This window comes from Pangasianodon hypophthalmus, chromosome 13 (assembly GCF_027358585.1).
Source record: "Pangasianodon hypophthalmus isolate fPanHyp1 chromosome 13, fPanHyp1.pri, whole genome shotgun sequence".
NCBI classification, from domain to species: domain Eukaryota; kingdom Metazoa; phylum Chordata; class Actinopteri; order Siluriformes; family Pangasiidae; genus Pangasianodon; species Pangasianodon hypophthalmus.
Window position 1 is genome coordinate 10,554,382 of NC_069722.1, and position 6,150 is coordinate 10,560,531.

Consider the following 6,150-nt stretch of genomic DNA (forward strand, 5'->3'; position numbering starts at 1 on the left):
TATAGAAAGCCATCATCAACCGCCAGAAGAATGAAGAAGAAAATATTCCATTCTTGGAATATTAAATGTTGTACTAGTACTAACACTAGTAAAGCTGTTAAACAGTAGTCTCATTTGAAGCTAAAAGCTCTTTATTTGACAGCCTTTCCATGTTTTGCTATTGGCATTGTGAATCTTGTATACTTGACTTTGGCATCTCATAGCTTTAACACTCTAGCAGTGCAGTCTGCTGCAGTATAAATTTCATCATTTGAGTTAACACAGAGTGCAGAATCTACAGAGACTGGCCCTGCCAGATGAATCGGCCCTCAGCTGTCACTGTTTCACCACCAACAAAATACAGAATGGTTCTTCAGTGTGGAAACACTTCTTCCATATGCTGCAGCCCACGTCCTCAGCTTGAATTTTAATCCGCAGAAACAACACAGGTGCATATGTCCATGGAAGTTTAGCTGCAATTTCAGTGTCTTCTCTAACATTTCAAAAAACTTTTGCCTAGATGGAAGTGGAATACAAAGCGGGAGTGCACCATGATTTACATAAACATGCATTTGTTGTGAAAGTATCGGCATCAGTAGTAACGCTCCTGTTGGGTTTATTTTTGGAGCATTTTAAAGATAGCTGAAGGCATGGTTTAATTTTTCTTTTTACATTTATTATTATTATTTTTTACATTTTTATTTATTTTTTGGCTAAATGACAGTTCTAGCTAAAGTCAATCATTTTAATATCCTCATGCTCCTTGGGCAGTTAGTCTGGAATAGAGGCAGAGTAATTAAGGATGGATGCTGCTTTAAAGGGCGCTCACGTAAAACCTTTAGAAGCATCTTTCATCCACTGAAAACTACTGTCTACATGGTTCCAACAAAAGATCTATCACTTCAACATTAGCAAAGGGTTGATTCAGTAAAGAACAAATTTTTTATTATAATTAAATGCTACAAAAACGCATTATAGGGCATACTGATTAGCAGTGATGTCTACAGAATATTTATACACAAATCATGAGCCAAAAAGGATACAGAGGTGTATTTTGTACAGATTTTTGGGGCAGGTTGATTGCAACAAGCCAGAAAAAGAGACAGGATAAGTTTGCACTTTGGGTACCCTCAATGCTGCTTTGCTGCTTTTCTCATTTATCTGGTTTGAAAAACTACAAAAAACTCACAATGTTAGCAAATTTCTGGTTTTGGTTTCAGAGAGGTCCTGTGACTGTTTTGAAATGAGAATTATGACACCGAGACAACATTCAAAGATGTCCATACTCTATATGCACTATTCTTCCACTCCAACCTTGGCAAACCATGTCTTCATGGACCTCGCTTTGTTCACAGGGGCATTGTCAAGTTGTAATGCTACAGAATACAAAGGCATTCCTATACACTTGTGGGCTTCCAACTTTGGGGTAACAGTTTGGGGAAGAACCATATATGGGTGTGAAGGTCAAGGTCAAACTTTCGGCCATATAGTGTCTTTGTGCCTGTGCTGGTATTACATATTATCTTCTTTATAATAGCAGGAAGACATTCTTGGAACTTTCTGAGGACATTGGGAAAAATAGTGGCTCACCCTATAACATTTGAAGATGTGTTGAGAAAGTCCTGTTAACGTCACTTTGTTAGCCAGGATTTGTAAACCTAGGATGGTGTTGCAAGGAGGGCAGTTAGCACTTCTATGTTATGCTAGCTTGATATAATCTGAGTGAACTGAGTGAGAAATAAGTCACTGCAATGTCTATGGTTGGCATAAAGATGGTAGCTGAAGTAAGATTTTTGCTAATTCCTACAGTATATATTGCAGAAAAGCATTCTTTCTTTCTCAGTTGATAAAGTTCACTGCAGAAGCTATATATAATAGCAAGACATTAGCAAGGAAAATCAGTTTACAGGAAGTTTAAGTGCTGTGCGATGATCGTCAAACTTCCATGTTAAGCTTTTAAACATGGGCAGGGACTAATTGATCAGATCAATATCTCATATTGCTTCAGTGCCCACAACACAGTTCAAATATAGTTCTCCCAGAATATATTTAACAAGATAACAGACAAAAAAGATAATTAAAACAGTAGCCAGCAGTGCAAAGTCCATAAATGTATACAGACAATAAACTATACAGTATATTATACAATAGATAAAATGAAATAAACAGAAATTTGTAGTCCATTCATTTCTGTCATATATTTAATATTGCCCTCAAATATTTGCCCCGATAATATTGTCCAAAATGTGCTTCAGCACAACATACTGTGGTTACTCTAAACTGTCAGACGGTGGCGCTGGACTTATTACTGCTCCTTGTTTGTGCTGATATTGAGCAAGAGAATTTGATTTTGATTTAAGATTATTATTTTGCTTAAGTGTGACATGCCTCTGCACTGGACAAACTTTGCCCTGCATGCACAACTCCCACAACTGTCCATGTAGCATTTTATATTTATATTTATATTTGTACTGTACATATTTTCCCAGATTTTCACAGGTTCCTGCATTGCATCATACTAAACACAGTATTCTATTGTAGAAATCACAGAAATTCTTGAGTGCAAATAACAGAATATGTAGGGTAGACTTGGCCTGGAAGCTCCATAGCCTTCTTTCAGATGGAGGCTTGCCCATGGGAAGGGTGAAAGGGATCCTTCATGTTGCTGCGTGCCTCCTTTATACATTGCTTGGTGTAGATGTCCTGAGTGGCAGGAAAATGTGTCCCAGAGATGGACTGGGAAAGCTTCACCACCTGCTGCTGTGCTTTCTGCTGTTTGAGATGAAGTAATTTCCATATCAGACCGTAATGCTTCTGCTTGGTGCTTTCTACACCTGTGTATCACCTTCTGCAGCTGTGGATGGTCCTACATGGATAAATATTTATACTTCTGCACAAATCTCACCCTTGTTCTCATGGATAAACCTACCTGAATACTGTAGAGTTGTACCCAAGAACTGTTGCTATAATCGTAAAGAGGGTCTTGTGCTCACCCCAGGACTTATCCACAATATGCTCATACTGAAAATCCTTTCATTGCTACATGTCAGTATGCTCTCTATTACACACCTATAGAAACAGTTGAGTATGGTATGCACATGCTGGCCCTCTTTAATCTCCTTCACTAATGACGAGGTGTTGAGGGAACAGTTTGTGTGCTGCTCTCTCCCAGTGCAGTTTTGTTCCACTGTCACATTTTCATCCTTTGATTGAGAGAAAGAAGGAGAGTGAGGGGAAGGGAAAGGACACTGCTTTTGTCATGGTGATGATGTGGAGATGTCAAAATCTCAGCAGACCTCTCCTGTTGATGTGCTTTGAAATATTCCCTTTGCAGTAGTGAAGGTGTCATTCAGGCTGTGTTAAAGACTGTGTGTTAGAGGTGAGATGAGCAGCTGGAGTAGACGGAATCCACAAACCAAAACTGCCCTTACACTTCATAAATCATTAAACTGGATTTATATGTCTCTTCTATGTCTTTTTAATCTCACTTCCTGTCTCTCTAGCTTTCTCTCAGCATATGAATGTCTATGAAAGCATGTTTACAGAGACAGAGTCTCTGGAGAGCATGCTGCAACCGGAGCAGGAATGAGATCATTGGACTGCACTCTCATTGGCTGCCTGAAGGAAAAATGATTTCTGCACCCAGAGCCCTTACTTATTTGATTCTGTTCCTGTTCCTGAGACTGTGCATTAACTAATACAGGGCTACAGGCAAGGGACTGAGGACTGTGTTAGTGTAAGAAAGAAATGGTGCAGGCAAAAATGAAACTGTGAAGTCATTTTATGAGCTATATTTCAAATTCCTGCATAATTGGATGGCAGTTAAACAGGGAATATACATTAACCAACCACTGTATTAAGAACACCTGTACACCTGGACTTTCATTCAATTATGTAATCAGCCATTCATGTAGCAGTTGTGCAATGCATAAAATCATGCGGATACAGGTCAAGAGCTTCATTTAATGTTCACATCAAACATCAGAATGAGTTAAAAAAAAAAAGTGATGTCAGAGACTGTAGCATGGATGTTGGTATAAGGAAGGCTAGTTTGAGTATTTCAGAAACTGTTGAGCTCCTGAGATGTTCACACACAACTGTCTGTACAGTTTATATAGAATGGTGCAAAAAACACCCACTGAGTAGCAATTCTGCCTTATTGTTTATGAGAGAGGTCAGAGGAGACTGGTTTGAGTTGACAGAAGGTCTATGGTAACTCAAATAACCACTCTTTACAACCGTGGTGAGCAGAAAAGCATCTCACAAGCTGAAACCTGAAGCAGATGGGCTACAATAGAGTAGAAGACCACATCGGGTTCCACTCCTGTCTGCCAAGAACAAGAATCAGAAGCTACAGTGGGCACAGAGTTACTGTCGACTATTACAGGCCAGGAGTTACAGGCCACCGTCAACTATTCCTATAAAGTGGCCGGTGAGTGTATGCAACAGTGCTGAAAGTTTGTCTTGCAGCACACAACCTTCTCTGCTCTGACCTTGAAACCCTAGGGAGGGTTTTAAGTAGCTCACTCACAGATCAGTCAAACGAACCCTAGAACAAATGATCGATGAGTAGCACAGAAATCACTGCCAGCTTGCAGTCTCCCCTGACTCCTCCAGATGTGAAACACATGGCCCGATTGACTGACCTTCAGCAGGTAACTTGGCTTGCTTTGGGCTACTCCTTTCTCTTCTGACCTGAGGCCAGTTTTGCTTACTCAAAATGGATCCTTGGCCATGGAAAAGAGAAATGATTTTCTCCTAGCCTGAAACAAAGCACTGCAGTGGAATTCAATACCTGCCCACTGTTCTGAGATGGAAATTAACCAGTGTATGTTGCATGTTGAAAACACAGTGACAATAATACAACTAATGAAAATTCTTTTCTTTCAAAACACGAACAAAACTGAGAAGAAGAAGGAGGAATTGTGCAGCTTGGAGTGTTAAATTAGAGTTGTGGAGCATTTGTCTGGGCTCTAGCCTGTCAAACGTGGCAGTGTACAAAGGAGGTGAATGATAAAGCCTGTCCAGTTATTCAGTTCATGTTTTATTTTCCAAGGTTTTTTTTTTTACTGTTTGTGTGACAGTCTCCAAAAACCCTGTGGGTTTTGACCAAAAATTGAGTTTTTCTGCTTCTACTATACTTTGACATCTTTACTTCAAGAAAACAGAATTTTTTATTTAGGGACACTATCTAACATTTCCTTGGTTGTCTGCCTGCAAAGATCATGTCAGGTAAAGGTCCAGTTTAACAAATGGTAAATGCAGTCAGTCCGCCTAAAGACTGCCTTGATGGCTAAATGTGATTTCCTCATGATTTGATGAAGTTCGTGAATAGTTACATGTCATAGCAAAATAGACATAACCCTAATCATTTCAGTTTGGAATCAGATTCTAACTCTTCCAAATGTTCACAATGCTCCTGAGCCATCACGACATCGTCAAAACAGAGAAAAGTTATTGCACAATCTGTAAAGATGCCAGTGGACAAAGTTTTAAATGTTTAAATGACCTAGAAGAAAAACATTAATAACAAGAATTTTAGCCAACAGAACAGAACTAACTGAATTAATCAGTGATTTTCCCCACCAATATTAGCAGAAACAGAGATCAGTTGGGAGAAGAGATGAGCATGTACTTGTGCTTTGATGGTGTGAGTGCCTCTTACCTCAGGTGATGAGTCAGAGACTGATGTAGATGATGCTCCTAATCAAAGTGAGAACTCATTCCCCATTGTAAATGCTTTTAATGCTTTAAAAAATTTTTTCATAAGCAGATTAGGCTATAAATGTAGAGGTAGTTGGGATCATCTTTCAGTGGAAAATCTTCAATAGTACAATGCTATCACTTTACTTCTGGCATACTTGAGATACATACAAAAGGGAAACCTGTTGTTTTCAGAACTATATACAAGACAAGACAAGACAAGACAAGAAAAGGTAAAATAAGACTTTAATGATCCCAAGGGGAAATTTGTGTTCCAGCAGCACAGGAAGACAAGGCATAAATACACATAAGAAATAAAGTAAGAATAAACTAAAGATAAAATAAAGTAACATAAATATTGAAATATTGAAAAATAAAACAAAACTTAAAGGTAAAAATTTTAATATGTATACATAGCATAGATATAATCTAAAAACCTATAGTCAGGTCCATAAGCATTTGGACAGT